Source organism: Eschscholzia californica, unplaced genomic scaffold (genome assembly GCF_041429995.1).
Source record: "Eschscholzia californica isolate CP2 unplaced genomic scaffold, dmEscCali1.0.p SCAF_6, whole genome shotgun sequence".
NCBI lineage: Eukaryota > Viridiplantae > Streptophyta > Magnoliopsida > Ranunculales > Papaveraceae > Eschscholzia > Eschscholzia californica.
Genome location: NW_028238483.1, coordinates 2,402,909 through 2,413,848, shown reverse-complemented (window position 1 = coordinate 2,413,848; position 10,940 = coordinate 2,402,909). Strand labels below are relative to the sequence as shown.

Below are 10,940 nucleotides of genomic sequence, written 5' to 3'. Positions count from 1 at the left end.
ACAGTGGATCTCCTTGTCTAATTCCCCTAGAAGGATAAAAACCGTACCTGGGCGACCATTAATAAGAACTGACATTAAGGAGGTGGATATACAAGCATTTATCATCTGGATCCAATGTTCGTCATATGCTAACTTCCTCATGATATCCAAAAGGAATTTCCATTCTATTCTATCGAAAGCTTTGGACATATCAAGTTTGAGACCAAAGTAACCGGTAGGTCCTTTCATCTTTTTGAAGGAGTGAATAATTTCGTCCCATAATAATATTATCTGTTATCTGTCTCCCGGGAACATAGGATGCTTGAAAAGGTGCAATAATATCGTTTAAAGTATGTTTGAATCTTTCAGCAAGCAGTTTGATAATGACTTTATAAGTGGTATTCGATAAGCTGATGGGTCGGAAGTCTGCTGGGGTTTGGGGAATAGGGGTTTTGGGGATGAGGCAGATATGTGTATGGTTTATATCTGGTGGCAGGTAGGTTGATTTGAAGAAGTTCTGAACCAATTCATAAATATCCTCACTGATAGTCTCCCAATTAGATTGGAAAAAATAAGGGGGATATCCGTCTGGACCTGGGGCCGCTTCTTTTTTAAGACTTTGAATCGCCCAGTTTATTTCTTCTTTATTAGGAATTTTGGTCAATTCTCTATTCTGGTTTTGATTTATAGTATGAGAAAACAAATTGAGAGTATCCATGTCTTCCCTAGGATTGATCGTAGTATTGATATCAAGGAGATGAGAAGTGAAAGTATCTTGAATATCTTTAATGTCTTCTTTCCATTCTCCATTTTATCTTTAATCGCGCTGATCGATTTTGTTCTGCTGCGTTGAATAGCTTAGGAATGAAAGTATTTGGTGTTTTTGTCTCCCAGGGTGATGAAATTGTTCCTCGATTTTTCTTTCCATATACTCTCTTGATTTTGATATAACTCCTCCAAAGCCATATTGAGTTTATGATTTTCCTCTTTAGAGTTGGCATTTTGCAGCTTTTTGATGATCTGATTAATATTATTGTCTATGTTGTCGAACACCTTCTTGATCCAAATAGTAAGTCTGTTGCTAAGCTTCTTTAAGTTATATTGTATATTATCCTATACCAGATTATTCTTAATCTTGTTCCAATTGTCCGCTATGAAATCAAAGCATTCCGGGTGTGTCATCCAAGTTCTGATGAATTTAAAAGGCTTGGGGTTACTTTGGTTTCTGTCTTTATTATCAAGTAGAATAGGCATGTGGTCTGACCCAACAGCTTCTAGATGGATGACTCCATATGATTTGAAATGGTGAAGCCAATTGAGATTAGCTAGGACTCTATCTAATCTCTCTTGGATCAGATTTTCTCCAAACTGCTTATTACTCCAAGTGTAAGGATTACCTTGGTAACCTACGTCCAAAAGACCTAGATCGCTGATAATCTCAGTGATTCTAGAATTGATGGAGTTGGATCCAATGGTCCCGCCTTGTTTCTCTGTTGGGTCAAGAATGCAGTTCAGGTCGCCTATCATAATCCAAGGAATATCTTTATCTTGGTTAATCTGTCTGAGAATCTTCCATGGGTGAAGCTTGTTCTTGTTATACGGAGACCCATAAAAACTCGTGATATTAATAGGATTATGATTAAGGTTAGTGTGCATCACTACTTGAATAATGTTATTATCCGAGTAAGTGATCTTTAAGTCTAGATGGTGCTTCTAGTAAAATGCAAAAACCTCCCGCTTTGTTATTGGGCTCCACAAAATGACTAGCGTAGATCTTGTTAATAGGAATAGTTTTCTTCATTTTGCTAGATCTGTTTTTGGTTTCCTATAAGAAGATGACATCTGGCTGATGTTTGCGGATCAGATTACACAAATGCTTCTTGGTGATAAAAGAAGACGCGCCCCTAACGTTCCAGCTTAAAATGGTAGGACTCTCCATAAAAAGATCTAAAGGCACCTCTGAAACTAAAGCTATAGGAAACTATATGGGCACTCCTCTAATATCTCCGAGAACAATAAAACTAAAGTAAGACTGAGCTAAAACTAAAAAGTAAGAAGTAAGATAGACCAATGTAAAACAAAAATTAAGATAGCACAGCAAACCAACCCTATCAGATAAAGTAGCCAAACCGAATAAGATGAGCTAATAAAACACGAAATATAAACTCAAAGATGCTTAAAATACTAAATAGCTTCTAACAAACAGATTAACAAAGTTCAACAAAAGCTAACAGGTTAATAAGACTATAACAGACTATCAACCAAGGTAGAGTACAATCAGATGAAGTAACTTGACTATCTTATATTAGTCAAGTTAACTACTATTACCGTTCAACAAAAGATCACTACCTGGTAACAACCAAAAGACTATTCAGACTGAAGATACTTAACTAAAACATAAAAACACCATTAACATAAACACACCATTAACATAAACAAAGACTGAATTAACTATAAAAGAGCTAGATTAAATCTGAGGATTGGACTGATCATCTCCACCTTCTTCCCTTGCTGTTTGATCATGGCCTGGAGACACCAAAAGAGAATCGGCAAACAAATGTCTCCTCCTCTCCTCCTGACTGTCTAAGGACTCAGTAGGAGGACAATACCATCTTGATGGAATGATCGAAGAAAGACTAATCAAATCAGAAGAGTTACTTGAAGTCCTATTAGATTTGCTGAAAGCACCAGAAGGACCAACACCTGAAGAGCTACCACCCTTAAACCATTCTCTCTGTTGTTTCTTGGCAAAGTTTTTATATTCCCCTTCTTCAATTTTCACGTCTATTAGAGCTTGACCTTCCTTTCTCTTGCCTCTGTATTGAAACAACTCATGTGGAGGAATAGGGGAATTAGATATAGCATGAGAATGAGCCACAGAGAGGGCCCAATTAGGAGGAGAATGAGGCTGGGGTTGAGAAGTATCCATTGGAGAGAACCTCTGTTGAGAGTTAGCTCGAATGCAAGGAGTAGGAGGATGTTCAATGATACGACACACATGACAAATCGCTTTAGGAAATCTAGCATAACTAAAGTTCACAGGCTTACCTTCATCTGTAAAGATAGAATTCAAAGTGGCTAGAAGAGGAGTGCGAACATCATACATAAATTGAATTCTTATGTATGAGTTCGTCCATGGTGAAGTTCTTGGGCTGCACTTGCATGATATATCCCATACACGAAAAGAAAATATCTAAATCATTTTGATTTTGTATAGAGGAAGGGAGACCTAAGAAGCTGCACCACATTGGTTCTTGCATGAGCTCGGGCAACTCACCAGAGAGGGGAAAGTCAACTTCCTGCATGACCACCAAAAGACCTCTAATGATCCAGGGACGTCCTTGATTTATCTCATTCATCACTATACTGCTTCTGGGTTGGATAGTAAAATAGTTGTGACCCATGTTGAGAGGATCTATCTTGCATTCCCTGTAAAGCTTTGATTGATAGGATAAATTGCGTCTGATAAATCTTATTCCATAATTGTAATGGCAGCAAAGTCTAGCCACAAACCCTTTAGAAATCTCCTGAAGCTCCTTATTCTCCGCTGGCTTAGGGTATGTTATGGTAAGGTTACCATAATCCGATAGATTGAGTTGTAGACCCATGCTAGTCGTGAGGTTGTCTATGTTGAACTCTGAAGAATGGGACGACATGAATACTGAGAGGGAGAAGATGAAAGGCTTATGCTTATAATGGTGGGAATTAAATTGGTTTATCTGAGTGGTTGAAGTATTCAAGGGAATATAAGGGTTGGATTCGAGATTACAGCCAAAAGGATACCTAGGGAACTCAAACAAGAGGAGAAATATACTCCAAAATATAATCATACCACTCGTCCTTCTCGGGAATCAGAGAGAGAAATTAAAATTGTTAGGTTCGGGAAGTTCAACTGATGAGAAGCAGCCAGGAGGATTAAGGCCCAAGGTACGTTGCATGCAAGGGTAGTTGAAGGTGAAGCAGTCCAATCCCCTCAGATTAATGTTGACACATGTTAATAGAGAGTAAATGCTAAATGAAAATTAGTAAAGGCAAACCTGATTTTGGATCCTGTTTTGATTACTCTTCCTCTTTCTAGCTGCTCCTTCCCTAGGCAGATCGATGCTTCTCCTTGCTTTACCCGTACACTTGTTGTGTTATCCTCCTAGTAAGATAAAGTCTAGGTGATGATCTGAGTTGTTACCTTCTAGATTCAATTAATGTAGCTCTGTTTATAGGTTATCATGATTTACTGTAGTTATATTTTCTGTTGGCTTTAGATATTGTTAGGTTGTAATGGTAAACCAGAAGATGAACTTAGGGTTTCGAATTAGGGAAAAGAAGAAAGAACGAAATCCCCCTGCTTACGTCATACGACTCCTTCTCTCTCCTCAAAAACCCCTTTTGCCTAAACAAACTTGATATAAATTTGAATAAACAAATATATATATAATAATACTATTCATATGTAAAGGTTAGATAAATTATGAGCCCCTTAAATTTGGGGCTCTAGGCGGTTGTCTGGGTCACCTAGGCCCAGGCCTGACCCTGATTGCAAGGAAGTGGCGAGTTTAGAACAATAGGTGTAGACTCATCAGTTGATGAAGAAGAACTCGATTCAACAAAAGGAAAAGTAGTTTCTTCAAACACAACATTTCTAGAGACATACACTTTGTTGGATATTAAATTTAAACACTTATAGCCCTTATGACAAGAACTATAGCCAATGACCACATTTTTATGATTTAGGACTAAGTTTGTCTTGTCTCACAGCTCCTAAATGAGGATAACACAAGCATCCAAAAGTTTAAAAGAGAATAATCAGGAGGTTTGTGAAAAAGTACCTCATAGGGAGATTTGCTCTGAAGTAGCCTGGTTGGAAGTGGATAAATTGTAAACACTGCTGCTGAGAAAGCTTCAAACTAGTAACATTTAGGAGAACTTAATTGAGATAACAAGGAGTTACCCATTTCAATGATTTGTCTGTTTCTTCTCTCAACTCTTCCATTCTGCTGTGGAGTATAAGGACATGAACTCCTAAAAAGAATGCCACATTGATCAAGGTAATTTTTGAACTCTCCTTTTGCTAACTCAAGAGCTCCACCACTTTGAAAATACTTAATAGTGGTGGAGAAAAGATTCTCATGAGAAGATTTGAAAACCTTAAAATACTTGAAGCTATCTGACTTAAATTTCAAAGGATAAATCCACAAAACCTGTTGAAGTCATCGAAGAACAAGATAAAGTACTTTTTTCCCGAAGAGCTCAGTTCAGGAGAAGGACCCCATATGTCACAATGAATCAAATATAGAGGTGACTCAGTGTAGCTTGCAGAGATAGGAAATGCCAAAATTTTACTTTTGGCCAAGGAATAGAAATCGCAAAGATTTTGCTTGGTTTATCTTGAATAAAGATAAGTTTAACTCTGGCTAATGGGTGTAAGATTGTGTATGATGTGTGACACAACCTTGTGTGCCAGAGTGAAAAAGGTGCAACGAATGAGACAGTATAACTTTGATGAGAATCATTATCCTCTATAACAAAGGTAATAAGATATAAATGATTAGCTACTGAACCTTCATTCAAAATGTCATCAGACCAAAGATCTCTGGTTTGATAACCTCATGGTGTAATTGTAACTAAGCATTGATTGTCATTTGTAAACTTTAATATGGATAACAAATTTTTCTCTTTAGTTTAGGAAGAAAAGAACATTGAACAAATCAAAGCTATAGGATGAGGTATTAAGTTTTGCGTTAGCTGTGCCAACAATTGGAAAAGATAGCCCATTGGCAACCATTACAGAATCTGAGCCTCTATATTCTTGTTGATTCAAAATGGTTGATGTATAATTGGTCATGTGACTGGTAGCTCTAGTATCAGCCAACCAAACTTTCTCAATTTTTATGTGATGAACCTCAGTAGTTGCAGCAGATACTTCAGTATCATAGGAACGAAGAACTACAACCATCTTTGCTTCTTCAAAAGCAAACTCTTCTGAATTATAGTCAAATTTTCTCTCGTAGAGATCTTCATCTGTAGGATAAATGTTCTTAATTTATCTTCTTTATTGTCATATGTACTTTCATAAAGATGTATTCCAGCAAAATTACGCTTATTTGATGTATATTGTTGATTATATCTTCTTGTTTGATTGTTATTTTATTTCTACTTTGTTGATTTATATTATTATCATTAGGAGCATATCTAAAACGACATTTAGAGGCAAAATGACCCTTCTACAAATTCCACAAGGAACAGTTGAAAAATCAAAGTCAATAGCTTTATCACCTGGTTGTGTTGACTTTTTCTTATTTGAAGAACTTCCTCTTTGATATTGATTATTTGATCGATATTGATCAGAAGGATAATAGTTTCTTTGTGGCTGATATGATTGAGCTTGTTTGTATATCATATTAGATTGATTTGAAGGTTTAGATTCACATAATAGGTTGTATTTTCATCTTCTTGAATTTGTGTATTCATCCATTGTTCATGATGACTCATTCTTGTTCTTAATTCAGCAAAAGAGATTGATGATTCCCTACTGTCAATAGCAATAACAAAAGGCCTATATTCTTTACCTAAACCTTTGAGAACAGTTGTACTCAATTCCTTATCAGATAATTTCTCATTAACAACAACTAAAGAATCAATAATACCTTAATTTTGCAAAGATACCGAGTAGTAGGAAAATCACCTCTTTTAACATTCTGGATCTGCTCAAGAAGAGAAGTTATCTTAGCTTTATATTCTTCAACATAGTTCATCTCAAGAAATCTCCAGATCTCTCTTGAAGTAGTGAGATCTAACACATCTGAAGAGATAGAACGATTGAATGTTGCCTTCATACATAATTTGACGAAATTATTTTTTTCGCCATTGAAGATATAGAGGATTAGGAACTTCAATGCTATCAACTATTATAGTTTTGATTGCTACAGATTCAGATCCATCCACGAAACAGAAGAGATCAGTACTGATTAGTATTGTCTCGAACTGATCTTTCAAATTAAGTAATTCGCACCATCAAGTTTTCAGATACGAAGCTCGCGATATTAGAAATTGAAGTATTTGTAGAGGAGAAATTAGAAGAAGAAACAGATTGGGAAGATTGCGACGCAATTAGAGATCAACGAAGATGAATGAAGATGAAGATAATGATTTCTAGAGAGAGAAAATGAGATATCGATGAAGAAATTTCAGAAGAAAAAATTCACCCACGGTCTGATACCATTTGATAAAACAAGGTCTGTGAGAAATCCAATTTATTTCATTAATCTCAACAACAAAATTTAGTTCTCAAATTACAATTGATTTAGCTTTTACAGCTTTTACATTCAGTTAGAGAGAGAGAGAAAAGACATTTGTTCTTTTGTAACTAACTTGTAACTAATAATTCTGTTACAAGTTAGTTACGCGTTACTGTTGGGTTATAGTGTCTCCTAGTGTTGGTAGCGGATTCTCAGACATCTAATGTCTAACACTTATCCCCAAGATCTTATGCATAATCTAAAATTAAACTAAGAAGTTAGAGATTACTTTAATCGCTATTTTTCCCTCGAACCTTTCCAATCGCTTTTGAGAAGACTAAGAGCTCCAATTGTAGCTCCTTTATTTAGGACACCGAGCAATCACCTTGATCTTCCACTTTGTTAGCTATAACTCCAATGGTGGTTAGATTAAAGAACACTTCTTCTTTGATTAGATAGATAGTTGGGAAATATCTCTTTTTCTTTCTCCACTTGATGTTGTAGAGCTAGAAAGCTTCTTGAGAATTTTATAAACCTTATTCAAGTCTCAAGAGGTATTATATAGAAGAGAAATGCTAGGTTTACAACTAAAAATCTTGAAAAAGTAATCCAAATCTAGTTGTCATCCTAAGTGTACTCTTTTACAAATTACTCCTATAATTTTTTTTTTTTTTTAAATCAACGAAGGAAACTAATTATAGAAGAATGCTATTAATGGTGTTTGACTTTTTGTCTTCTTAAGTTAATCAATAAGGAGTAGTTAATGAATCTATTTATGTTAACCTTAATGTCTACATTCACATTATCTTTTCATTGTAACAGTTTTATTGAATTGTTATTTCATAATACAGTATTACTTTTTCATGATCAATTTGATTAAATTATTCTCTTATAATCATTTTGAAGCATTAAGTTTAGTTGTGAACCTAGCATTTCTCATAATTTAATTGCTCATGCTTCTGATGTACGTGCACCGTTGCCAGGGGCGGAGGTGTTAGTGGGCTCACCCGGGCTGCAGCCCGGGTGTGACCCTAACATTTTCCACATAAACCCTAGTATTTAGTAACCCAACCCAACACTCCCTATAACCCAGCCCGGCTCTTAAAAAACATAATTCTCTTTAGCCTCCTTTACACTCTTTCTTCCTGGTTCCCTTACTCTTTTCATTGCTACTAGAAATCTTCTTTGTTCTTGGCTTGGGAGACTTGGAGTGTTGTTCAATCTAGAATAGGGAGCTACAAATGAAGTTATTATCCTTCTTCTATTCTCTTAGACCATCACTCAACAAGTAAGTCCATAATTTTTATAATCTTTTCAAATCCTATTTTGAAATTATAAAATTATGAAAGAGTGAAAGTGGAACTAGTTGATTAATGACTATAAACTTCTTCACTTCTTCTTTATAGTTCATAGAAGAAAAAACACACTACTTAGATGTGAAATTGTGGATTCCAAAATCCCTAATAGAGTACAAAACTAATACCTAAAATTGATTGGAAATGGTTGGAATAATGGTGTGTTGATTGTCTTATAAGTTATAAAGTATAACATTGAAACTAAAACCTAAATTGTTGGAATAATGGTGTTTGGATTCCAAAATCCCTAATTGAGTACTATAAAAACTAATACCCAAACTTCTTCACTTCTTCTTTATATTTAATAGAAGAAAAAACAGAGATGTGAAATTGTGGATTCCAAAATCCCTAATTGAGTACAAAACTAATACCTAAAATTGATTGGAACAATGGTGTGTTGATGGTCTTATAAGTTACAAATTATAACATTGAAACTAAAACCTAAGTTGTTGGAATAGTGGTGTGTGGATTCCAAAATCCCTAATTGAGCACTATAAAAACTAATACCTAAACTTCTTCACTTCTTCTTTAGAGTTCGTACTTCGTAGAATAAAACTAATACCTAAAATAGATGATTTTAACCGCTTAAAGAACCGAAGGCTACAACTTAGAATAGTTTTATACTGCTTTTTGGTATATATTGAAGTCGTGGTGTAGACGACTTTTTTTATTTTTATTTTTTTTATTTTTTGCTTTTTGGGTGTACGTATCTATCATATATGGATAGATATATGGTACTTATTTTGCCGATATACATATATATATATATATATATATATATATATATATATAATATAGTTATTCTAATATTATATAGATCATATTTTCGTTTGCGACCTTATTCAGTTAATTATAAACTCGAAAATTTAAATTTGAATGGCTATATGTACTTCAGATTTCAGCCCGTCCCTCAACCAATTCCTGGCTCCGCCTCTGACCGTTGCAAGTGATACATGCCCCATTACAAGGGTTTGATTAGATTATACATTTCAATAACAAAAGTTTAAGGGCTTTTATGCTTATTATAGACCTACTGTGTTAATGAATGCCCCTTTTACTGTTGTTACTTGTGAAGATTCAAAAACTAAATTAATGGAGGTTTCATGTGCAACTGATGAAAGAAGAAAAAAAGTCTTTGTCAGTGGTGGTAGTGGTGGAGGTGGGAGCAGAAAAGGGAAGAAGAGGAAAAAAAGACTTTTTTTTGTTTTCGGTAATGGATCGTCAACAAGTGTCTTCCGACTTGGAGAGAAAAAACATAAATAAGGGCAAAATACTTGAAAGAAAGGGTAAATAGGAAAGAATAAGTCGGATACTAAAGTTGGTTTAACAGAGCATAGGCAACATTTTTAGCCGGTGCCTTGTGTGTTGGAGCTCATTATTTGACAACCCTAGCTGGAGATAAAGCCTAACCAATACTTCTTTGTCTCTTTGTTTTCCTTATAGGTATATTTCCATTTCAAGATTTTTTTTCTTTTTATTAATAATTTCAAGAACTTTTTAGCTAATATTTGTTCTTTTTTTACAGCTACCACCGGATCATTTTCACCGTTTTCTCCGAGGATCAAGGCTCGATACGATTACGGAGTGTTGATATTTATATTGACTTTTAGTTTGGTTTCTGCTAATAATCTAAGACCACTTCTAAAACAATGACACAACCCAATGGTATAGAAACCATCCCTCTAGGGCAATTAAAACAATGACACAACCCAATGGTATAGTTGTAGATGAACAACTCAAAGATGCTGCTAATAATCTAAGACCACTTCTAAAAACAGCTACATTAACGGAGAATGTGAACATTTTAGACGTTGTACCAGCAGCTACTGTCACTTCTCTACTAGTGGAGATCGTCGGGTGCATAGAAATCATTGCGGAGTCGGTTAACGAGCTCGCGCGCTTAGCCAAGTTTGAAGTTGCAGATATCACCAAAACAATGGACGGGTTGAAACCCCAGCAACTACTTCATCGTGGAAGCGTAAGACCACTTCCAACGGAGAGTAATACTGTGGAAGGAGCCCACGTCGTTATCGTGGAATGTGGGTAGTGTACAATGCTCTAACATAATCTCCTCACATTCAATTTGCAGACAGTGAAACTGGCCAGCAGTTAAATGGGTAAGGGCATGTACCCCATCAGCGGAGTAAACGTAAATTGGTTATCGGCGGATCTGGTCTTACACAGTCCCACATCTCGTAACGGACGAAATGAAATGAGTTGTAAACCATGAAACTAGAATGAGCTATATAGTCAGACTGCACACACAAAGCTATGACACTAATTTTGTAACACAGTAAGTTGTACACGGATAGTTTGTATTATTAAATATAACCGAGTAACTGAATGGAAATTGTGGTGTTTTCCCTTCTTCACA

The 10,940-nt window shown here is 35.5% G+C and overlaps 1 long non-coding RNA gene across 1 annotated transcript; it reads left to right on the top strand.

The window, feature by feature from the left end:
• The first annotated feature begins 9,886 nt into the window (after positions 1-9,886).
• On the top strand, positions 9,887-10,938 carry LOC147530797 (uncharacterized). Its single transcript, XR_015227982.1, has 2 exons — positions 9,887-10,009; positions 10,092-10,938. It is a non-coding gene; the product is annotated as an uncharacterized LOC147530797 (long non-coding RNA).
• The last annotated feature ends 2 nt before the right edge of the window (positions 10,939-10,940 follow it).